Source organism: Colius striatus, chromosome Z (assembly GCF_028858725.1).
Source record: "Colius striatus isolate bColStr4 chromosome Z, bColStr4.1.hap1, whole genome shotgun sequence".
NCBI lineage: Eukaryota > Metazoa > Chordata > Aves > Coliiformes > Coliidae > Colius > Colius striatus.
The window spans coordinates 78,326,538-78,352,355 of record NC_084790.1 but is presented as its reverse complement, the minus strand read 5'-3'; the positions used below and the strand labels follow the sequence as shown (position 1 = coordinate 78,352,355).

The following is a 25,818-nucleotide window of genomic DNA, read 5'->3' as shown; positions in this document are numbered from 1 at the left end:
AGATTAATTAACGCATATATATTTACAAAGTGCTTTGAGATCTTCAGGTGAAATCTGCTGCATATGTGAAAAAAACTATTTCTCTAAAATACCTTGAAACCTCAGGAGCTGCAGAGTCTTGCTGGCTATCGACACATTTTTGATTGCTTTTGTTCTTTGTCTAAAGAAGTTGTTTTACAGGTAGCAGTTCTATGTTGTATTAATGGTGGAGTACTTTGCAAATAATAGTTTTTCCCAATTCCTTTTGACAAATTTTTCCTCTCGTGGACTACATGCAAGCAGATTATGTGTTTATTAAACAGAAGTTTTCAATTGTTATGAAGACACATATTTAGAGCATCTTTTTTTCCCATTTCTGTAGATTTTATCACAAAGAAAATCCTTGTGTTTATTTGATATTGGCTATTTCAGCTGCCTTGGTTATTTGTGATCAGCAAGATAAGCTACAAGATATATCTGTACCACTTCCAGTAAGAATACACCTAGAGGCACAGTTAGGGATCAAAGATTACTATGTGTTTAATTTATGTGCTACGGGCAGGATTAATCTCACCTAAATTTAGCCATCTGAATATTAACTGTTAAGTCTGAAGTAGTTGTTTGAACTTCCTTCATACTTAGTTGAAAAAGTGGGCACTTGCCCAGAGCAGTTTGCTCGACCTTTCTTAGATAACAGTGTTGATAGGATGAATCAGTCTTTGGAGGCATGAATATCTCTGTTGACTGTGAAAGGACGTAGGAGTAGTGCACTCAAATTTAGATGTCTGATGTGATATTAAAAGGTTGGATTCTGTTCTCCAGACCCTAGTGAAGATCCTTGCCCTAGCAGAGAATCAGCATTACAGTGAAATAGAGGGTGGCTTGTTTGAGCAATACCATAGCTCCAGATTGATACACCTATCCTGTCATGTTGCAGATATGGATGTCTAAAAGAGGATGAGATGATATCCCCATTGCAGACCATGGAGACCTTGACAGTGCAGCATAAGTTCTAGAGATTGATGCATTTGACCAAATGTAGGTCTTCACCATAGGATAAGTGGAATAGTGTACAGAACTCCCTTAACTGTATAACTATCTCTCCACAAGCTAAAAGACCAGACTATATATAGATACAAATTTGGGTATTTTAACCTGCAACATAAATGTCGCCCCAGATGTATGGCTTCACTAAGAGAGTGAATACTGACTTATTTGATGCAGGTGGATATGCTGAGAGGTCACACTTCTCACAGCTAAATAACAACGTCTTCTGCAGTAAAGAGTAGTCTTTAAGCATTCTAGTGTTTGCAAACTGACTTCAAAGAACAGAAGGAATAGATAATATGAAACCCATATACATTTACCCATTTATATCTCTGCCTATTTCAGCTGTTCCATAATGGTGGATGTTAGTTGTATTGTGTCTAAAGTCTCAGACTGAGGTATTTCCACTTGCTTTCTTCTAAAATAGTTGTTCATTTTCAAAAATTCAGTGTCAAGAAGCCATTTAGTGGAAGTTTTCTTTGTTAATTTCTCTTACATGCAGTCAAAGCACTACAAATCACATGATTCGCCTCTTAGATATCTAGATACACATCCAGATAGTTGCCACATCCGTACAGATAAGCTTTCTTTCTAATCTTTGCCCATTCCAGTCACTTTTGAAAAATTTCTGTATCCAAGGTCTATAAGAAAGCAAAAAGAATATTTACCCATGCACAAACCTATATACACAGGTGACTTGTAGTCAATGCATTCAACTCCTACATGTAGGAAAAAAATAGGTAATGAATGTTTAAATGAATGTTTAAGCATTTCATATAACATCTCTGTTTCAGTGGATCTTTTTAATTGAGTAGTAGCTGACAGTCTGCCTGTACATGCACATGCACACACAGATGTGTGTATGTGTGTCCAGATATAGATATCTAAATTTACATTGGACTCTTTGGGAGAAGAATTCTTTTGATTTTCTCTGGACATCTGATGTTCCTTAAGGCAGCTGTCATCTTACATTAATTTGTCTTGTTCTGCCTCAGCTCACTCTTTTTTGTCTTAAATGCCATATTAGAAAATATTACAAGCCCCCCACCTCCTTTGACATACCCACAATCCACTTGGGTATGTAGGGAAGCATGTCATGATCCTTCCTGACACATGTCAGCAAACATCTCATCAGGGGCTCAGCCGTGTCACCCCTAATGATTTTGCATGGCAAGATCAGTCCTTGGCTACATTACACCCCATCCTGCCCTCAGGGGAGGTAGGAAGGACTATGCTAATTGGTTCTGACCCTCCAAGATCGAAGGGGGAAATTGTCTTCATCCAGTGCAATGTGCCAGATCTGTTCTGTAGAAACCAGGGTGCTGCAATGCACATAGACCATTTCAGTGCCTTTGCAAAATGGCAGAAGCCCATGTCTGTGTGCATGTGGTGAGATTATATAGTTACAAGAGATACACAAGCAACTCACCTTAATTTGTTCCCAAGAAATACAAGAGCATCTTCCCACTCACAGCACTGGATTGGTTTTCAGCCTGGCTGTGGGTTTATGAAAACTTTTGCTTGGAACATCTCTCTCTTATGAGGAAAAGCTGAGAGATCTAGGGCTGTTTAGCCTGGAAAAGACTGACAGAAGATCTTAGCAACACTTATAAACACCTAAAGTGCAAGTGTTGAAAGGGTAGGGCCAGTGTTTTTTCTGTAGTGCCCAGTGCCTGGACAGGAAGTAACAGGCACAAAATGGAACACAAAAAGTTCCACTTGAACATGAGGACAAACTTCCTTCCTGTGAGGGAGCCCTGGCACACACTGCACATAGAGGATGTGGAGTTTCCTTCTCTGGAGGTTTCCAAACCCACCTGGACATGGTCCCGTGCCCCCTGATTGAGGAGATCCTGCTTTAGCAGGGGGAAGTTGGACTGGATGATCTCTAGAGGCCCTTTCTAAACTCTACCATTCTGCAGTCCTGTGACTCTGCTGCATAGATCTGGACTCCATGCTGTTTTGTGGGTGTGGTCTTCCTGGATTTTAGTAAGGCCTTTGACACAGTCTCCCACAGCATCCTTCTGGAGAAACTGGCAGACCATGGCCTGGATGGTTCTATGATTCTGTGATTCTATGATTCTATGAGTCTGTGATTCTATGATTCTATGGTTCTATGATTCTATTCAAAGTCCTCTCAAGAGGCTCAGCTTCTCTGAGAGTCTGACTCCCCAGGGACTCCAGGACTCAATGAGGCTGACTATGAAATAGGGGAAAACCACAGAAAATCACTATGTTCCATTTGAAAGTACACTGACAATTGCTTGCTTTCTTAAAAGAAGAGAGGTTTTCTAGTCTGGTAGAAGATATCACCTATTCTGCACAGCAAACAGAGCACTAAATGTATGGAGATGCAGGAGTTCCTGCTCTTGCTCAGTGATTGCACTCTTGAGAGCTTGACCCCGAATCAGTGGACCAGCAGACCAGTAAGGGAATTAAAGAATCTGTTGTTCTCTGACCTGGCTCTGTGTGTCCACTTCACGAGACACAGAAATCTTCATGCTGCATGTCACTCTACTAAAAAAGAATGCAAGACCGAGAGTTGCAAGCTTTCTCCCATCACATTCAGTGTTTAATTTTTCTTGTCTCTTGCTTGCTTTCCTGTTTTCCAATATTACTTTTCCTGCTTTAATCATGCCTCAGTAAACTCTGTGGTTTTGTGCATCTGATGCCAGTTGAAGTCTGTGGTGTTATGTTTTCCCAGCATGCAGATTTTGCTGCTTTGTCCTTTACTAGGCCAGAACACCAGAGTCATCATCTCCAACAGCGCCTGACGCCTTTCCAGATCATTCATGCTTAGTTAGATTGCAGAAACATCTTGAAGGAGAAATTCAGGTGGGCACATTATGTGAAATAGTTAAAGCAACACTGAATAAAGAAGGTAGAAACTGAGTGTGGTAGCCTTTCAAAAGCTTTCAGAAGCACCAGGTGCTACAGAAGAAGCAGAAGGCAGCTTTAAGATACTCTCTTACAAAACAAGTTCCTTCCTAGTTTGCCTGAATTAGATGTTGGCCTTCATCCTATTCAAGGGATGTTTTTTCTCTTCCCAAGTCTCAGAAACAGATATTCCTTGTGGAACAAAATCTGACAGAGAAAACTCCTTCACGGTGCATGCCAAGGCAAATAACTCATTCTGCAATGCAGGGTAGGGAAGTAGGGGGTTGATAGGACCTTGATATAGGTTGAGGGGGGAGGAGAGTTGTTTTATTTTATTTAGTTATCAAAGGAATGCTGAGTAGGTGGTGCCAGATCTTACTTGAACTGCTTGTGTTTAAAATGCACACACACATACTCACACACAAACACACACAATTGGGTGCTTCAATGCTGGGGGAGTGTGGAGCTGTCAGGACTATGTCATGGCAAAGGCATCCCATCAGCTAGAGGGGGGGAGATTTTTCTGGGCCTTGGTTTGAGAAGCAGACAGATGACTGACAGGGGTTAAAAGCTTCCTTCTTTTTTTTTCCACATTGCCTCCTTGATGGTAAAGTGTTCCCTGTCCCTCACACAGAAGGTGCTCTGTTATTTCAAAACATTTTGCTGGAAATACTGTACAGACTATAATAAGCTATAGTAGCCCTTGGCAGAGATGCCCAGCTGAGCCTAATTCCCCATATCCTTAACTCATCAGCCTCTGATCATAATGCAGGTTCAGTGTCCTAGAGGATCATTAAATAAAAAAAAAAATATATACACACAGAAAAACCCAATTAGTACATTTCATGATGGTGAGAGATGTCAGGCTTAGTGCAGGTCATTGCAGTCCTCTGCTTACTCACAAGACAGACAGTCTAATCTACTCCTCAGTCTCCTGTGGGCCTGACCCAGAGGACCTGAAACCAAAAGACAAAAAGGAGCTCAGACTCCTTCACTCTTTCGATTTTTAGCTGCTTGGCTGAGGCCATCACAGAAAAACATGGTCAGTTGTGACACTCAGGGCATCATAACTTGTGCTTGTGTGCAAGGAACTGATGGCAGCCAACAGGACCTCAAACATTGACAGCAAGCAGGGAAAATATACTAATGGTGCAGGTAACCAAGGGGAATTAGGAGAAGGATATCCAAATGAAAAGAAAGAGAAACATGATTCTAAGGGTCTGCAGTAGTCCTGAAGATCATTATTGAGGCCAGTGAAAAAAAAAAAGTGGTGACACTCAGCTCTGAGACTGTGATCAATATTACACAACAACTATGATAAAAGCACCCGAGACTTCCCTCACAACCCAAAAGAGCTTGGTACTCAACTATTCCTGAAATAGCTCACATTCCTTATAGGCTCCTTCTCAAATCCTCTAAAGGGAAATTATTTATCTGCCTCACATTTAAAAGGTCCCATCTCCAGAGTGTGGTCTTGCTCCATCCATGCCTTTTTTTAGCATGGAGCTGTAACTTCTAATGAACAGAAGATGGGACCAGTTGTCCAGAGCTACTTTTTTTTTAGAAGAGATTGCATCAAACTTGCTGGAAGAATATGCATAAATTTCACAGATATGGGACACAAAATGCACACAGCTTTCACTGACATGGGACAATATGACCTCTTACAGGTCTCATTATTTCCTTGAGCTTGAAGCTGAGACATCATCATGACGTATGTGCTGTAAACACCTAAATAGATGAGATGTCAGCTCAAAAAACATGCCTCCTGAACTTCATTATTTAAATATTTCCAAGACTTAAAATAATTATGCCAGATAACTATCATGAAAACAAGTTCTCCTTAGCTAGGAGACAGTCTAATGGGCAGCAGTAAATTACTGGCCATGACTTCCTACCTCCCAAGTCTAGTCATGTAGTTCCTGACTAACTCCTGCTTTCATTTTTGCCATTTTGAAGCAAGGATAGGGTGGTTCATATGTGCTGCTCAGTCTTCAGCAACATCAGGATGAGCTTTGCCAGCTAATGATGCCTTTGCCAGGAGAATACAGGTGCAGCTCAACAGCGCATGGCTTAATGTAGGCTGTGACCCATTGAGTGTGATTAAATGGGTCTCGCTTGGCTACAGCCAATAATATTAGACCAATTTTTTTTGCACTTTGCAAAGCAAAACATTCAATTAAGAAAATAGAATCAGGAAATTAATAAATACTATATTTCTGTGTTTTTCTTCTATCAGTTCATTCAATTGGCTCTTCCTAATAAACAAGATCCATCCAGGAGCAACAGGTCTCAGGACTGATTTTCTCTTGTTATCATCAAGGGGAGTCAGCTTTGTTGTTAACCTTTCCCTTTATTTAAAATGCCCTGGATTTCATATTCATGTTTTATGCTCCCTATTTCTGATTGTTTCCTTGAAATGAGAACTTCAAGGACTTTGATAAATGGATTGAAAGGTTGCCTTATTTCTCTGTCACTTCTGCCTCTGCATCCTCTGCAAAATGCTGTTTTGCAAATCATAAAGCTGGGAACTGCAGTAAGTATTCATCAGAGTAAGGAACAGAGGGTTGTAGGGGCATAACAGATTAGATAGTCCCAGTGAGGGCCCAGGAACAAGAGCTGATGGGAAAGAATTGTGAGCTGAAATTAAGACAGAAGGACATAGGCTGGATATCAATGCAGTCATTTTTGCTTTTTGTGCTGATATCTATTAGTTGAAAGCAGTTTTCTACTGCTGTGGTCTGGAAGCCATGAAAAAAGCCCTTCAGTGGATTTGTAGAAGTCTATGGAAGCATTAATTTACTTATTTGGAACTCCTTTAATTTTTTTTCCTAGTAACTCCAAAGGAAATACCACTGATACAGGTACATGTGAGGCTGTGAAACAGGCTGATAGTTATCCATCACTTCACAAATTGTCATCTAAAATGTAAAAGACAACACTCATCACTCCCTCCCTTCAACCCTCTAAGAAAGAATCACCATTGTTGGAGTATTCTGTACTTCTTTGAATGATACATTGCAAATAAGTGTTTTCCTCGGGTTTTCATGAAGTGAGTCACAGCTTATAGATTTAAGCACCTAGTCATGATACTTTCCCCATTCAAGACATCAACATAGTTGAACAGCATCTCCCTCTAAACAGCCAAATTTGTGGCTTGGATAGCTGCAGAATGAGAAATCTTAAGGACTAAATAGGTTATTTCCTTGCTGGATGAGCTGAAATTTGGTTTCTATCCCTCCTGCATCTTTTCAGACATTGCACTGGCAACTCTTCATAGAATCACAGAATCACTTTGACTGGAAAAAATCTTCGTGATCATCAAGTCCAACCACTCACTTTACAGAACCAAACCCACCACTAGACCATGCCCCTCAGCACCTCAGCTACATGACTTTCAAATATCTCCAGGAATGGAGACTCCACCACCTCCTGGTTATCCTGTTCCAGGGTCCAACAATCCTCTCAGTGAAGAAGTTTTTCCTAATCTCCAATCTAAACCTCCCCTGGTACAACTCAAAGCTGTTTCTTCTTGTCCCATCTCTTGTTACTTGGGAGAAGAGACTGACTCCCACCTCACTACAACCTCCTTTCTGATAATCTTAAAGAGTGATCATGTCTCCCCTCAGCCTCCTCTTCTCCAGACTGAACACCCCAGGTTGCCTCAGCTGCTCCCCATCAGACTTATGCTCCAGACCCTTCCCCAGCTCCCTTGCCCATCTCTGGACATGCTCCAGCACCTCAGTGTCCCTCTTGTGAGGGGTCCAGCACTGAACACAGCACTCAAGGTGTGGCCTCACCAGTGCCAAGTACAGGGCACTCTTTGAAGACCACAGTGGCTGGCCATTTTCTCAGGGAGTTGGTCAACGAGAAACATCTTCATGTCACCATATAGGAGGCCTCTCTGCAGTCCAGTCAGGATGCTCAGGACTACTGGATCTCCTGTCATTCTTATGCTCAGCTTGAGGAAGGCCTCCAGAACCTCTCACTCTCCTTTCAACTTTCTGAGCTCACGCAGCCCCCTCATGAAGGACATCTCACAGGGACTGCTGAGCCAAGAGGTGACTATATCCACAGCTTATGGCACTTCACAAGCTTCTGCTTTCTCAGAGGGCTGTGACTGCCCTTCGGCACCAGCACTAAAACAAACTGAAGCAAGAGCACAAAGACCTTTCAGATGATTCAAATGTGTGATTATCACACTTGTCCCTTCACACACCTACAGAAGGGCAGTCAAGACCCATGTTCCTTCTGGCTCTGCACTTTTCACTCCCTTTAGCAGTGTTACTATGGCAAACAAGGGAAATATTCAGCTCCCAGCTCTGACTCATTACTGTCCTCCCAAAAACAACTGTGTCCTGGACTGCTCTTTCACAGGAGCTGCCAAGCACACACCACAATACTCACCGCAGCATCTTAGGTGGCTCCAGACTACAACTTGTATCAGGAACCATTAATACTATTAATAACCCCTTTTTACATGAGACCTTTTCAAAGTGCAGGACCCAAAAGCACTTGACACATTTTTCTATCTACATGTTGCAAATCTACAGCCTCTTCAGAATTTCACAGCCATCACTGATATAGTCTGAGCTCCTCATAACCACAGAGCAAAAGTACAGACAGACTACATGTTGGCCTAACCCAAACTCATAAATACATCTCGATACAAAAGAATGACAGGTCTCCAACACCCCAGCTGCCTACTGTGCTTTGAAGCACTACCAAACAACTGTGCAGACAGGGCACTGCTGAGCATTCCTGCTCACCAGAGCATTGCAAGTGATGTGCAAACTTCCATCTTCCTGGATCATTTCTCCTGGCAGTAAAATGCTGGTAGCTGTTCAGCTGAGACCAGCAGACTTACTATACAGGCTAAAGTTGCACCCAAATGGAAATATCTGCTAGAGATTTCAGGCAGGCAGAGCGTAATCCCATTAAGAACATGACTACCTTCTGGAGCTGTGATCTCCTGTCCAGTCTGTTATATTCATCCGTCTATCCATGTATCCCTCCATCTGTTCACACAGTCACTTTTATTCTCCCTACAGGTAAGCACCAATGGTTTCATGGAAAGGGCAATGCACACTTTTTCATTGATGGCCTTCTCACCTAATTTTGACTTATTTAGAGGCGAGGCCTAATATTTTTGATTGCTTCCACTTCAGATGCCACAGCCACCATCAACTCACCTGAACATCTCTGACCTTCACTGCCTATGGTCATTTTCTGCCAAATACTTCCTCCATAAAGTATTTATTTTGTAAAGACATCATTTGCTAAGGGAATTTCTATGCTTTTTCTTTTCCTATTTTTGTGCTGTGGAGAGGTGATGTTGGGAGGATCTCTCTACCCCATGCTGGGGTCTGAGGGCGAGTTTAGCTGATCTGCATTGAGGTGAGACTGCTTGTAAGGGAGGGAGAGGGAACAGAGAGATGGAGATGTAAGAAACTGCGTCACTTCTACAACTGCTACTGCTCAGGAGAAAGGAGCAAAAGAAATATATATCTGCCTGCCTATTAATTTAAATCTAGACCCAGGAAGAAGTCAACGAACTGTAATTTATGAGCTGTCAAAGCCTGAAAAATTCCTTTTGACACTGTATTTTCAGTTATTACATGCTTTCCTTCAAGACGACAGCGTAATTCTGTAGGGAGCCTTCTACTGAACAGCACAATGGCAGAGGGCAGTGGGGGCTCTCTTATTATCTTTTCTTCCCCCTTTCTTCTTCTCTCCCCACTCCTTTCAATCATCCCCCCTTTCCTACCTTGCCACTCAGCCAAAGAGTAGTGAGAAAGTGAATCAACAACAGTCCCCATTCTGCCAAGCCTTCAGCACCTCCAAGGCAGTGCTCAGTGCTGGGCTGAATCTGGCACTGTGCAGAGATTTCTGAGGACTCACTGGGTGACGGGAAGGGAGATGAGGCAGTGATCTCAACTCCACAAAAGACAAGGAAAAAATTCCTCTCTCATACTCTCTCTGGCATTTACAATCCTTCCTTTGGTTTCCCCCTTCCCATGCTAGGCACCCACCACTCTTGCTGGTGTACTTTTTGTTTGGGTCTCTATCATGTGTCTTAGTGTTGTTGGTTTCCCTCTTCCCATGCTAGGCACCCACCACTCTTGCTGGTGTACTTTTTGTTTGGGTCTCTGTCATGTGTCTTAGTGTTGATCGACAACTGTCAGCTGCCTCAGATACCTAGAATTTGACCGCACTGCCTGTCTAGCTCACTGTCCCTCCATGAAGTGAACCAGAGCAGTGGAGAGTCCTAAGTAAAATCTCCTTTCCTGCAAAGGAAAGGTTTCTTCTCTTTTCTAAGCCTTCCTGCAGGTTTGCCCCACGGAAAAAAGTGCCAGGTTCCCCAGACAGACACACTATCACACACACGTAAAGCAGAAGGTAGGGTAGCATTTTGGTGGTAGTGTTTGCTGGAGGGGAAGGTATGAAAAAGCTGCCCACCCATGGCCGCCTGTCCACAACTCCATCAAGTTGTAGGAATGCATGGAGTTGGAGAATGAAGGTGTGGCAACTTTGCCCAATGTCAGCTAATGGGGAAACTCAAGCTAATATCAAATGAAGCTTGACCTGAAAATATTTCTATTGCCTGAATTCAACCTGAAGTTCCCCTGGCATCCAGCTCATTTCCTTATCACTTGGGGACAGGAGTGGGGGAGGCATTTCACAACAAATGTCATTTATCCTTGTAGTTCCAAAGCTTTTTCTTGTACACACAATTGCTTTTTAATTTGAGTTGCTAGTGGTGGTGGGAAGGTTGTCTTTTTGCTTTATTTTTTTCTTCCCAGCTTTGGTTTCTCACAGCTCAGAAATCCCTTTTAAGGTCTATTCTCTGTGATAGGCACTTTGCCTCATATTTAGGGAATCACACCCACATGCTGCACGCATCCATATGCAAACACACAGACAGACACAGGCGTTTTCTGAGTGAACTGAACTCCAAATCCTGTGCTTTGATATAATTTAAGCAGTCTGTTCCAAGCCCTTTGGAGTCACAACTATGGCCTAGTGCTCTCAAAGCACAGTAAAAAGTCCAGACCCAGAAGAAAGCACCTTGCTTTCTGCTGGGTTGTACCCCGAGGCAGGCAGACACAACTCTCAGACTCTATTCCAGGCTGAGTTCCTCTTTAACTTCACTGTTCCTTGGTTTCCCCAAACCTGAATTGGGGCCAACATCACCACCTGCTATCACTTGGGTGATATTTGAATGAATATGTTACAGCAGCATTATGTCTCTGCTATCATTACCATGATAGCATGTTGTTTCAGAACTGGATATCAAAACAATCAAGACCAAAATTCTCCCAGATTCCATATGGAGAGATGGAAAAAGAAAACAAAGAGATTTGCCCATAACTACTCTCACACGTAATGGTAGAAACAGGAAGATAAAGGTATTCTCTTGAATGGAAGGCCACTAACTGGGAAGTTGAGGACAAACTGTTTTATCTTGTGGGTGGGTTATTGATGAGCAAAATTTCAGTGTTTTCATTGAAATTCAAGAAAGTCTGCAACAAATCCCTCAAGCCTCCATTCTAGGAGGGTCCTAGCGTCCACTCAGAGAAGGTGCGTGCTACTGCCTGAAAGAAAGATGAGGCCAGCAGCTACCTGTAAGATCAAAGACCATCATATCACCCAGGGCTAGACCTTCCTCAGAATGGGACTAGGTGGCTGGAACAGGTCAAGAATAAGTCAGAGAAAGCCAATAATTAAACAATGGAAGAGTCAAAGCAGCGTTCAGTGCACGTTCCCTGACGTTCTTTTGGTTAACATTACATACGCTAAATAAATGTCATCCCAACTGGGACCTAGGCTTTGTTTCTAGCTCAGAGAAATATTCAGGGAAGCTGAATGACAAGAATCCTATTGCCTTTCATTGTTTTACTGTGCAGGGAAATCTCTGAGTGCATTCAGTGCAATTACTTCTGCTCCCAGGAAAAAGATGTTGAAGCAGGCAAAATAAAAAAAAAAACTATCTTGCATTTCCTCTTGTGTGAAACACTCTTCAGAATTATGAGTTTGTTTTCCTTTAGTCGCTGGTCCCTCCAGCTTTCATGCTCTCTGTGGGACTAACTTGTAGAGGCTACCTCATCCCAAGGTCCTGGAGACATAATAATGACAAGAGAATTATAAAGAAGCACAGTAGTTGAGTCACTGTGTTTGCAAAGATAATGTCTACACCTGCACTACAAACACAACTTGTGAGTGAACCAGCCATGAGCAATAAGCCATAATAACGGAGAATGAAGAGCAGAATTAACTAGGGTCTATGCTCAACTTGTGTGACATCATGTAATATTCTTGAAATGTTAGTGTTAGAGAACTATGCTGCCACAGAGGTGGAGGCCTGTTGTTCAAGTTGGTGAGAAGGAACGGTGCCGGAGTCAAGGGAAGGGAGCAGAAGAGGCTATGTGTCTTTGAGATCCTATCTTCTCCTTGGCAAAACTGACTGATTGAGTTTTCCTTATCAGCAGAAGCTATCGTGAGCTGTGAAGGTTGGATGTCTAGAATTGGAACTTCCTTGTAGTTCCTGCTGAGTACAGCGTTCAAGAGGGCGGACATTAAATGGATTAAGGAGTGGGTAATGGACAAATCTCAGAATGCAGTTGTCAAAGTGAAAGCATGATAGAGTGAGGATATTTGTAGCAGGGTTCTGCATGGATCAGTACCAGCTCTGATGCTAGTCAGCATTGTCATGAATGATGTGGAATTAAATATCCTGGCTGATAAAATCTGCGGATAACACAAAATGGAAAATTGTAAGGACAGGACTCTGATACAGAGTCATCTGAGTCACTTAGGTCACGCTGAACGAGCTTTGGCTGGCTGAGGCATTATGTGCGTGTCTCTGCAGAACCAAATCTAAGCTGACTCATGGAGGAATAAGGCTGAAAACCAGGCCTAGAGAATGAGGAGTTATATTTCATAAGACAGTGACCTAGAAAAGTACCTAGGCAATGACCTAGAAAAGTGGTTAGCACGGCTGAGGAAGTCAACATTAGCTCCCAGCGTGGTAGTGGGCAAAACCAGCTAATGGGACCTCTTGCTGTATAAACAAGTAAACTGGAGGACAAAGATGATTTTTTAGTAAACAGCACTGGGGGGATGTGGGGAGTACTCTGACAAACACATCCCAGCCTGGTGCTGACCTTTGAAAAACTGTAAAAGGTTTGGAAAAAAAACTGTGTAAATGAAACAGATGCCTCCAATCTTTAGGCTTAAAGATTTGTGTTTATCCTTGCCTGAGAGAGTTCCAAGAGACTTGGGTCTTTATGGATCTTTTCGGGGGTGGGGGGGGGGGAAGCCTATATACTAAAGAGTGCTTTAATCAGCTGGAGAGAGGCTGAACTTTTCTCTAAAACTTTTCTATATTTGAACATGATGCCAAACACATTAAAATGAGTAGTCAGAGACAGGCTCTTGTCACAAGACGATGCACATCAAAGCAAACTATGACACTGACAGTTGTTCTGCCTGTTGTCCTCATAGCAGAGACTTGACCCCTCTCCAGGACACACGTTTTGCCTCCAAAACACAATGTATGGGGATAGCTGTAAGGCAACGGCAGAATGGCTAAGGCATGGGAGTTCAGCCATAGAATGGGAGTTTCCTGGGGGTGGCTCTGTGAACATCTCCAGTACGGAGGGGAAAAGACCAGATCACTGAGAATCTCTTTTTGGCTCTTAGCCATGTGAGCCTTTGACCAGCCTGGGGTTAAGGGGCTTTTGGGAAAAAGAAGGGATTGTCTCTTCTTTATTTTTCCCTGTACAATGCCCATCTTTTCTTCCTGAGTGATGCCGCAGATCACTGGAGAGGGTCTTTAGCATGGGGAGTGTGCCGAGACCACGCACTGGCTCTCTGTGTCAACGTTATCGCTCACTGTCACATGTTGAAAGAGAAAGCGAGTCTGTGCCACGCACGCAGAGAACAAAGCCCTCACAGAGCCGAGTGAGAGTTACAACTTGTCAGCACGTCTCTCAGCCTGCCGAGGGCCAAACATGAAACACAAAAAAGGCCTGAAATGAGGGAAAAAGGGGGAAATAATAGCACAGTGAGCTCCCAAGCTCATAAAAGGCTTGCTATAAAGCAGCACCTTCGCTCTCTGTCTCTCTCTGCATCTCAGAGTCCTGGCTACTGATGAAGGGAAGAGATGACTTCCCTTAGCACAGTTACAGTACTGTTGCAGTAATAGGGACCAGAGCTAGATCCAGATCTGGCTTGCACAGCCCTGTTTTCTCCAAACACCCCAAAAAGCATTGTTAGCAAAAAAAGCATTATTAGTAGTGATTAAATCAAAGGTGGAAAGAGTCTCCCGGGTGTTATATTTTCCCAGATGGATAGTGAAGCTCTAGCAGCTGGAAATTCACCTCTTTGAGACTTGGAGTTTACTATGAATCGCAGAATTAATTTCAAGTGCTAATTTTGTGTAGAAATGGGATAATCGCTTTTTATTATTTGCTGTTGTGGCCATACATGTGCTGGTGAGAGAAATAATTCTATCATTGTATAGAGTATGTCTGTATTGTTGATTTATACCTACCAAAGACCTTGTTTCAAAAAGCTCTGTAGATTCATGCTTACTGATCATTTGGTCCAGGTGTATAATTCTCGGTTTCAAGTACTTTTGGCATGGATAATGTACCATGGCAAGAGAAGAACAACAATACAATCAGCATTCTGCAGGTGTCAGACAAAGGACCAGCTTCAGTCCACTTCTGTAAAAACAGAGATGCATCTTTATGAAGTGAGTGGAGAAAATTAACTGAAAACAGGAGACCAACATTTTCACTTCATACAGACTCGGTCTTATAGTGTCAGTAGTTGTTAATATAGTTGGTTGTATATGCATCCATCAGGCTCCCCAGTCTAATTAAAATTAGATGAAGCAGAGTGTTGACAACAGAAAATTACTTAACAAATGTTTGTCTTGTTCCCATCATGGCATTGTGCTCTATCTCCTTCTTCTGATACCCAAACTGGTAAGCTATTGAGTTCCCTCCTGTAAAACTCATTTGCTGTTAATCTCCTGTGCAGACTAAGAAGTGCCCCTGCTCTTGTATTTGCTGTATGAAAGTGCATAGCCTCTGTTCCACAGCTCTTCCCATGAGTTGCATAGCACAAGGTCTCAGGTATGAGCTTGAGAGTGGCAGATAACATTGTGGCTTAAATGCAAGGTTTTATCTAAACCTTGGATGAGCAAGGAGATAAGTTGACTAAGCCTGAATGAAAACAAAAGGATATGAGAGGTCCTTTAGAGACTGCATGACTGCCAGTAACACCATTTTTACAGAAACAGCGCCCTAAGTCAGGCAGTTTTGGGCTGACTTGTGAGGGATTTTAACAGACCAGTGGAAAGAAGGATCTGAGCAAGGAGATAGGCAAGGCAAGGCAGTATTTGGTTCTGAGCATTGCCATCTCTCTTCATGATAGGGATGAAAATGGTGGAGAAAAACTCTGCTGGTGCAAGCCAGTAATATGTCATACACATCCGGTACAGACAATGCACACTTCATTGTAAGTTCAGACAACAATCAAGATCAGAGTGGTGTGTCTGTCCTCACAGACCTGTCAGGCAAGGGCTAGCTGAACTGTGTGAGCGGAGAGGTCCTGTGCATTCTCCAGGCCAAACTCAGAGATGAAGCTCACCTGCAAACAGAGCTACCAGCAATCCCAGAGCCTGGAGTAAACTGTCTCTGCAGCACGATGCTGTTTATGAACTATTCTTTACTGCTGGCATAGCAGTCGGCTCGTTTTCACCTTTCTTAAAGGTTAACCTCATTTCCCTCTATTAGTTGGTTTTAGCGAATGCCATTCGGCGCGGCAGTTAAAGAGCTCTGTCAGCGGATGGAAATGACAGTGGCATTTAAAGCCAGTCGGAGTCAAGAGCTGTGGGGGGTGGGAGGGTGGGTGGAAGAAATAATCTTCAATAGAACAGTTGCATGGGGATGCTAAGTGACATCAAAAGAGTCTTACTTTTCCCATTGAGAGGAGAGATCTTTGGCTCAATGCACTGAGTGGGACGGGAGTCTCCTGAGTTTGAAACCAGCTCATATCCAGGGAGACAAAGTGCCTGTGGGACTCCAGACAAGGGCATGGGACATCCTATGTCTACAGGTAACTTCTTGCTCCGTCCAGCAGACCTCGCTTCCACCCAATTGTGTGCTGAGTATAGCTTTTACTGTAGGAAGATTCCTCTGTGAGTGGGTTGGCTACAAATTTCATCACAACCCGTTTCATGTGCTGCCATTGCTGTCTGGCATTTTGGGCCACACTATCTAGTCATGGTTTTCCTGCTCACTGCTCTGCACTTCTGTTTTAAAACCTGGTGTCAGTCTTGCAGGAGAGTCTTCCACACAGAGGAAGAATAAGTTTTGCCTGTGCTGGAGATTACACAGGGCTTTGTTTTTCTTTTCCTTATTGCAATAGAAGGCTAAGAAAACAGGCCAAATGATAGAAATGTTTACAGACCTCCAAACCCAAGCACACAAAGTGTGTCACCAGCGTTGTTCAGGATCTGCTGTCCTTCTGCTTCATCCTCACCAGACCTCTCCTGGCATGGGCAGAGCATGACATTTGGCATCAGGGAGGATCTGCAATACCCAGCAGCAGCAGTTCAGAAAATCGAGGATTTGATCCAAGGTCTGCAAGGCTCTATGGCACTCTTTTCCATTAAATTCAATAAGCTTCAACTCTCACCCTGAATCCTTGATGTTTATTTCAAGCACTGGTGTAGCATCACTGGGATATAATGTTCTTTCACATACACATCTTAGGGTAATGCTCTAATTAGAATATGTGGAGAAGTCAAGCCCAGTCCTACAAGGCAGCATCCTAAAGCAGACCCATTCATTTCCTGGGTCATTTGTTGAGCTGGCCAAAGCCTTTCAAAGGAACAGTTATCTAGCTGAACATGTAGTTTTGTAAAAGGCAAAGCATTCCCCTGGAACAAGTTCATTACAAAGAGATTTTTGCCAGGGGACATTTTTTTAAAAAATTAATGCATTGAGTTCTCATTTCAAGAGGTACAAACCTCTCATTTCAATGGGATCTTTTTGATTATTTTATTTCAAGTCTGCATTGTATTGAACCACTAAGAACATAAGAGCTTTCATTTTGGGTTAGACCAAAGGTTTGGCTAGTCCAGCATCCTCTGGTCCAGCAGTACTCATTAGAAAGAGTTAGAACAGGGCTTTTATAAAGAGTGACCCTTCCCTTAATACCCTTTTTGTTCTAGCAGACAGAGGTTTAGTGACTAAGATAGATTTTGCATCTGGATCTTCACATTTAATAGCTGTGAGTGGACATAACCACCACTAATCTGTCTCATTCTCCTTGGAGCTAATTTATGACTTTCATGTTCAGCAACATCCCATGGCAAAAACGTCTTTCATTTATTCATACAGTGTGTGCAAATGTACTCTCTTCTGTCTCGCTGAAAACCATAGCCATTCTGCTTTATGTACTTTGTTTTGAGGTTATTAAGACAGTCTTTTTATTCGTCTGAGACAATACCCTGTATCATTTCACAACTGAAAATTTCCATTTCACAAGAACTTTGGCCTCTCCAATTCAAAGCAGAAGGACATTTTTTGAGACATCAATATTTCCCATAGAAAGGAAATTCCATTTTTCATCCCATTTCAGCCATTTCATTATATCAATGTAATTGAGGGTCACAGCAACAAAAATAATAACTAAAAAAACAGACAAACCCAAAGCAAAACAAAAGAAACTACCCAGGCACCCTGGGCAGAACCAGTGAGAATGAATGAAAGTTTCACAACAGCAGCTTGTTCTCTCAACTGGGCTGAGACAGTCACAAGGAGAGGTTAGGAGGTTCAATCACCTCAGCCTCAGAACACTGGCACTGTGTCATGCACCCACCTTATAGTTTAAATGCCTATAAGGTAAATGAAACTCCATATAGCAGAGGAGTCCAATTCTCAACTTCATTTTTAGCTACAAAGTCCCCAGACCAGGAATTCTGCCTGATAAAGTGGGACTCATTTAAGCAAAAATATGCCTTTTTCTCAGGTGATCTTGCTCATGGGCAAAACTTGTCACTTTCAAGGTTTTCTTGCAGTCAGTGGATTAGATGGGTGGATTCTATGTAAGTTCGGGTCTTGAACTAACCACCTGCAACTTGGCATACACACTGCATGCCCAACTCCACTGCTCATGTCTATAGGCAAATCTTTAAATTATTTCAGCTCTTGCTCTGTAAAGCAGGGAAACATTATATTTCTATTTCCAGTGTCCTTATTTTTCTTCTTACAGTTACAGGTAGGATGCTTTCTACTCTTACACATACAACCTGGCACACTCTGCTTTTGATTGTAGCTGAAGATTCCAGGTACAAGCATCAAACAAATAATACACAAAACTTCTATGTGAAATACAGTTTCATAACTGAACTGAGCATTAGGCCCGGAGCTGTATGAGGTAGGAGAGGTGTTACTGAGACCTATGAGACATGCTCCTTGGATTCCTTTATTATTATTGTATTCTTTGCCTCTCCTTCATTTTCTTTGTTTGTAGACGAGGGGATGGAGAGGAAGAAAGCCAGCAAGTTTATAAAAGCAAGAGAGAAAGGAGTTGAGGCATTTTGTGGTGATCTTTAATGGCATTCTGTATAATTTGAAAGCGGGGAGGGAAGGGGGAGAGAAAAAGGGAATTAGCAAAAAAACTGGCAAAAGAAAAGTGGAATGTGGAGAGAAGCGTGTGGATGAATTTTAATGCAATCAGAAAGCTGTAATAATGGTAATAAAGGAATATATTCAGACGTCAAGAGAGGGAGAAGGGAACAGGACCCGCGACGCCAGAATTTAAATTAGACATAGGCGTATAATTCTCTTTTCTCCCCCCCCCCCCCCCCCCCCCCCCTTTCTTCAAATGAAGGAAATGGAATTTTTAAGCACAGCGAAAGAGGGATTAACAATTGGCAGGTTTTCAGCCCTTTGTCTTTTGGCGAATCCCATTTAATCACCGTCTTTAATATTAAGAAGGCTGTGGTCGTGCAGGGCTGTCTCAGGCTTGGGGGAAAAGGGATGATATACAGAGGAAAAGAGAGATAACACTTAGGTTCAGGCAATTGTGAGGAAGTGTTTCAATTACCTCCACTGAAGTCTTTAAAAACTGAAGTTTAATTTGATCTGAAATGTCGTCACAGCTCCTGCAAGAGAAAATATGTCCTTCCCACCCCCCTTCCTGCCCATGTCTTTGCTGTTCCAACAGTCCTCAGTGCTCAAGGCTGGAGTGTTATCACGGATTAATGTCCTGGCCTTCTAGGCTTCTGGAAAGGGTTTCAGAGCCGAGACAGGTCACCAGTGAGACGAGTTTAGGAACCAAAACTTATTTTCCTGACATACTAGCCTTGACACAACTGACCCTGTGGAGTTTGTCAAGAAGCTTCTAAGCTTTGCTCTGAATGAACATGAAAATCAAACGGCCCTTCAGGCTCAGCCTCAGCCTTGTGTGGCCACAGAGTGAGGAAGGGATGTTACACATAGGAATTAAGATGTGTTAAATTCCCCAGAACCAAACACTGTGGGAGTTATATTCAAATCTGTGTGAAAGATGAGTGCAAAAGGGTGGCTCAGTGTTTGTTTGAGGTGTCATTTGATCATACAAGATAGTCGTCTTCTTCAACTCCTTCTTTGGGGAATCCATCAAGCTGAGACAGAGAAACATCTAGAGATTTGCAGGGAGAAGAAGTCCAAATCACAATGGAAAATTCTGCAAAGTTTAGTTACAGCACAGCTGCACACCTCCGTACTTCAATACTGAGTCTCCTGAGTTGCTTCTTTCCCATGAATGTTTCCAGGGATGTTCCCAGGAAATGGGAATTGTAAACACAGGCTGTTAATACCTGGGGGAAAATGCTTAGTTTTACTGTTTTTCATGATTGGAAGGCTGGTTTGAATTCAGATATTCTTCCTTTTGTGGAAGGAGTGTGAAGGGAAACTGAGTGTTCAGGCTCTAAGTTGAATTCAGTAATATCTGATTTTGACCCCTGAGTTTTTTCCTAAAAAGCTCATGGATTGTTCTCAGAAATATTCCAGTAGGGTGTTTCAGATACTGTTGTTGCAAGTTGTTTTCCCAGCTCAATATCAAACACTATAAAACTTGTCATTTAAGATCTGCACAGGAAATAGTATCTCTTGGCAATGGACAGTTGTGACAGCGCTGTTCAGCAAGTCAGAACTACTGATATTTGTCTTGGGGTTATAATATTCTCAGCTGTACAAGAAGAGACTGCTGTTAAAAGAATTGTTTAGGCTATGTCTTCATGGCAGGGTTTGCTTGGCCCGTTGTCCAAGTTTTGTCCATAATCTATCTGCACAGCGGACGTCTGAGTTTGCTTTCATCTAGATTGTCCAGACGAGGCTATAGGTTTGAGGCTGGTTTTCACTTCAGTGCAGGTGGACAGCAGGTCTTGCTACAGGAGCACAGATCAGCGAGCCCAAATGGCATTCATCCTGACCTGAACCACCTTCTATATCTCCTTTCATTTTATGTTCTAGTTTTGCATTTTATCCACCCTGCTCTTACACTTGATCTCCCAAATTTCTGGACATAGTTTGCCAGGTGATGCAGGAGACCTCTTCCAGTTTGCTGCCAAGTAGGTCTTTGTGGTCAGCAGCATAGGACTGTAGTATGTACAAGGAGCCTGGAAGTCGAGAATAGGCCCAAATACATTTGACTTAGACAAGTAATTTTAGACTTGAGGTTCGCCAGTTGGCAACATGTTTGATTTCTTTCCAGTAGCTCATAGGGCAAACAGCAGCCAGCATCTGTGTTCTATTGCAAACATGCACCTAGATCACTGTGGTACTGTCTTTAGGGATCATGCTGCTGCAGGACATGAAGATCTCTCCCTGGAAGACAACTCCAAGATTCACAGTCATTTTCTTTTGCAACATTTGCCAAAGCAGGGCTTTTGATTCAGAACTAAACCCTTCCATGACTTATCCCTACCAGAGGATAAGACTCCTCTTGCACGAAAAAAGAGTTGGGAAAGATCTACCCACTTAAATCTGATGGAAATCATCGGAGGCTTTGGCATTTTTAGATCTGACCACCAGCCTATAAGCTGCATTACATTGTTACTGCTAGAACTCTGTATTCCTTGCTTGTGGCAATTACCAGAGAACCTCAGCAATGCCAGATTTTGCCTAGTGCAAGCACCAATTATTCTTTTTGCAGATGGGGAAACTGAGGCTGCCTTTTGCATTGGGTAATTTATGTAGCTGATATTTCCCCTGAGGCCACTGTGCTTGACAGAGATGTATTGTCAGTATTTAGTAACAGTAACTACATGGTCATCCATCTCTCTGGTACCAGGAATAACAAATCACTCTAAAGGAAAAGCAATTTTTGACTTCTACAATGTCCAGAGTAGGACTCAATACAGCACCCAGGAGTCCCAAATACCAGTCTGAAACAGACAGGAGACTTGGCCAAGGTCTTGCAATTCCTTATAGGTCCACTTCTTCCATAGGTGGATTGGGAATGATTTCTACTCAGTTCTAAAACAAGATCTAGAGCTTCCCTACTGAAAATAATTTGTGGCCTATTCAAAATAAACACAAGAGGTTCCTAACACAATGCAAGATTAAGCTGCAGAATGTCTTATTGCAGGATATGGTGGATTCTTACAGTCCGTGGGTTCAAAAGCCCACTGAACAATTAAATCAGACACTTTGTAACATGTATGAAAATATCCTATGCAGACTCCAAAGGTTCCTCAGTTGGACTAGGGGACTAGGAGAACATTTGGATGGATTAATAAAATTAGTTCGCCTGTTCTTGTACTTTTTCCTGGACATTCACAATTGGCTATTGCCAGAGGCAGCACACCAAGTCAGACAGACCCATTGTCTCTCATACAGCTGTTCTTGCACTCTGTATACAGAATCAATGTCCAAGTCAAGGCTCAGAGTGCAGTCAAGCAATTAAATAAGATAAATCCTTCAAACTAACTTTTTCAGATGCAACAGTGGAGAGTAATGCACCTGTGGGATGAAGCTTCCTTCTTTGTGCAGGAGAATTATGCTCCCACACCTGGGTTTATATTCATTTGCGCTTGTCCCCATCACACAGCTGTTCAGATTAGCTGTTATTCTCTTCATCCCGGGTGTCTCAAAGCCTCTGTCTCCAGCAGTCAGAGACCAGCAGCTGTGCAATCATATCTGCTAACGTATGGGATATAAAGAATCTGTTAAGTAAAACCAAACCGGGGAGGGGAGGGAGGGGGGAGGAAGGGGGGAAGAGCTCAGCACAAAGAAATCACTCCTGCTAAGATGTGATTAGGGATGCCCCACAACACCCAGCTGCAAGGAACAGGTGAACTCAGCAAACATTTTAAAGCCTGCAGCAGAATTAGCCCCTTGGGGGTGTTGTCTGATATGGGGAAGAGTGAGAAGATGGGGGTGGGGGGAAAGGGGAGCCTGTACAGGTGGAAAAAAGGTTAAGATGCTATTGTTTGGAGTTAGGTAGTAGTAGATTTCTGTTGTTTCCAGAGTGGGTTGGGCTTTTGTTGTTGTTGTTGTTTTTCCCTGTCCTAATTTTTGAAACACCTCCATTTTACAAGGTTCATGTATTTTCCAGCAAGGTACCACAGAGAAGATAATTAGCTAATTTACAATTAGCTACAACAGAATTCGTAATCACTTTCCCTGTGGAAAGGGCTGTGATCATCATCATGGAGCTGTAGGACTGCTGTGAAAATGGCAATAGGGGCACGCAGCCCAGGCCCCAGGAAATGCCCTGCTTTTAGCCTATTGATCCGCCTGATTAGCATGGATTGAGGGGAGCAGCAGGACATTCCAGCTTGAGAGGGGAGCTGATTTGGGCTTGGAGACTGGAGTTCAGAGCTCACCCCAAACTTTCAAAATGTCTGGGGCACCTGCAGCTCACCCCTCTGCTCTATAGCTCCTCATTTCTCCTTCTATAGAAGCTCTATAGCTCCTCCTTTCTTCTGATATTCCTCAGACATCGACTGAGGAAGATATCTTGTCCATGATTATCTGGACATGTGCTCAAAGCCCAGAAAGTCAATTATATCCTGGTCTGCATCACAAGCAGCAGAGACAGAGGATTCTCCCCCTCTACTCCACTACCTTGAGACCCTACATGCAGTGTTCTCTCCAGCTCTGGGATCTCCAGTACAAGAAATGCACCTGCTGGAATGGGTCTAGAGGATTGATACAAACATCATCAGAGGTCTAGAGCACCTCTCCTGTGAAGAAAGGCTGAGAGAGTTTGGGTTGTTCAGCCTGGAGAAGGAAAGGCTCTGGGGAGACTTTAGAGAAGCCTTCCAGTACTTAAAAGGGTCTTGTAAGAAAGAGAGGGTCAGGGTTTTTAGTAGGGCCTGTTGTGACAGAACAAGGAGCAACAGTTTCAAACTAGAGGAAGGTCAATTCAGGCTAGGTATAAGGAATAAATTCTTATTGTGAGAGTGGTGAGGAACTGGAACAGGTTGCCCAGAGAGGTGATAGATGCCCTGTCCCTGGAAACATTCAAAGTCAGGTTGGATTGAGCTCTGAGCAATCTGCCATAGTCTCTGCTCATTGTCAGGAGAGGGCAGGCAGGGGGAGGGATGTGGACTAGATGGCCTTTGAAGGTCCCTTCCAACTCAAACCATTGTATGATTCTGTGAAGGACACTCTCAGTTCTCTTCTCTCCTGTCACAGATCATTCAAGAGAACAGGAAAGGCAGATCCACCTTGCCTCTTGCACTCAGGTAGACGTGCCGCTTGGTCCTATGCGCTAGCATCTTCTCTTTACTCATACCTGCACAGAAAACTCTGCTTTTTTTTAATTATTTTTTTCCTGTCATGAGGCCAAGGAGATAAGCTGAAAGGCCTTCCTGGTGCCTCAGCTGAGGCACTGCAGCTGGTCCCTAACTGCGTGTGTGAGCAATGTTTGGGGAGGAGGGGAATAGCAGCAGGGACAAATAATTATTAGCTATATAAATAATGGAATTAATTAGCAGCTGGCTTCTGAAACACAGCCATACAGCAACCTGATCCTGATACTTAGAAAGCCAAAGATATCAAATAAAATCAGAGAGCTGCTCTGGCAAAAGGCATGAGCATACAGAAAATGCATGTTCCCATACAGAAATATGCAAGTGCTGGTTTTGCTCTTTCACAGAGCAGCACACACACACTATCTGCATGTGATTGCCCTGGTAATGAACTTGGGATGAAATAGAGAGGCTCACAGGTTTTAGAATAAGGGGTTTTGAGGTTATTAGGGATCATAGTGATCTTCTGGTTTGCCCTCCTGATTAGCCCAGGCCACAAAGGTGGTAGATTTATCCCTCTTTATTCCCAAGGCTTTGAATGCAGTGTTCCAGATGGTAAAACTGGCTTATGCTTCCCTGATACAAGGCTTCACCCTCTCTGTTTTGCATGAGGAATACGAGAACACAAGTGTATTTATATATTCTTATCTAAATGTACCCCCCACACACATACATACATTAGCAAGAGCTATCTGGATAAACATAAACTTATGTCATGTCTCTCTGTGAGTGACCCTAATTTTCCCCCAGTCCCTGCACAATTGCTGTGATTCTTGTTCTTGTCCTCTTGCTCCACAGAGGGTCAAACATCCTGCATCTCATTGTCCCTTCTGTCTCTTTAATTAGTGCCCGTCCTCCGCCTTCTTCCCCTCTCTCCTGTGTCCCCGCTTCCCATCTCCTCTCAGCACTTGGGTTGCAACACTCTATTATTTCACCTTTCGTGTGTGCTGTCTCCTTGCCTGGGCCTGTCTGACACCTCTGCCTTACGCTTATCATCGAAACATAACATTTAAATACAAATAGCACAGGGAATAATTTAACCCCTATTTGCACTGGGGAAGGTGCCGAGGCTTCATATAAATACAGCCAGGGACATTTATAGATGCTGTATATTTATCTGACAAGTTACATTTCTTCACTGCTGTGCCTCACAGACAGCTTTTCTTCACGGTACAAGCCTCTCTTGCTGGCAAAGTGGTCAAGAAGGAAGCCTGATTTTATGGGGATATGGGAAAAGTCACCAAGGGGACATCTGTGGTAACTCTGATTTGCCAGTACTCTGGCCTTTCTGTCATGGTTTAGGCCCATCAGTGAACAAAAGACCACGATTAGCCTCAAGTACCGAAGAGGCTGAAAATTGCCACTTAAGGTTCAGGACAAAACAGACCAGGCTACCTGGCTTGGGGAAGAAAACAGGAAAGAATTTAATGCAACATCAACTAAAACATACCCCCAAAACCCAAAACATAACCAAAATAAAACAACAGAGTAATACAACAATGAAGAGTCCGACCAGCCTTTTTAAGAACACCTTCTTGCCACACCTCCACTCTTCCCCGGCTCAGAGCCCTGATCCCGGGGTTTTTACCTCCTCCCCCCTTGAAAGGCTTGGGGGGGGGGGGGGGGGCGGGGGCAGGCAGTGGAGGTTTCAGTTAGTCTATTCCCTATAGCTTCTGCTGTTTGTCCCTTCTCAGGACGGGTGAACTCCACACCAGTCCTCCCTGCAAGTCCGTGGGGTAACTCACACACATGGCAGCCCTGCACGGGCTGCTCCGACGCCCACTTATTCCAAAGGCTGCAGCTCCTCTCTGCCTCTCGTGTGGGGCTGCTCTGGGCCCACAGGCTCCAGCACGGCCTGGGCCATGGCCGTCTCCCCACACAGTCCCTCGCCCGTCTGGGCTCACTCACAGGGAGCTGCTGGTAACTCTCGGTCCTGCCATGGATCTCCATAGATTGCAGGGGCACAGCTTGCATTGTCGCCACGGCTTGCAGAGGAGTCTCTGGTCTGTTGCTTCTCCTTCCTTCCTCCTTCTCTGGCTGAAGGGTCCTCCCGGTCTCCTCCATCTTGTATCACTCTTACACCTCCTGCC

The 25,818-nt window shown here is 43.4% G+C and overlaps 1 protein-coding gene across 47 annotated transcripts in view; it reads left to right on the top strand.

Moving 5' to 3' along the window:
- CELF4 (CUGBP Elav-like family member 4) overlaps window positions 1-25,818 on the top strand; it is a 688,894-nt gene that overhangs the window by 581,532 nt on the left and 81,544 nt on the right. The gene's annotated exons all lie outside the window — the stretch shown is intronic.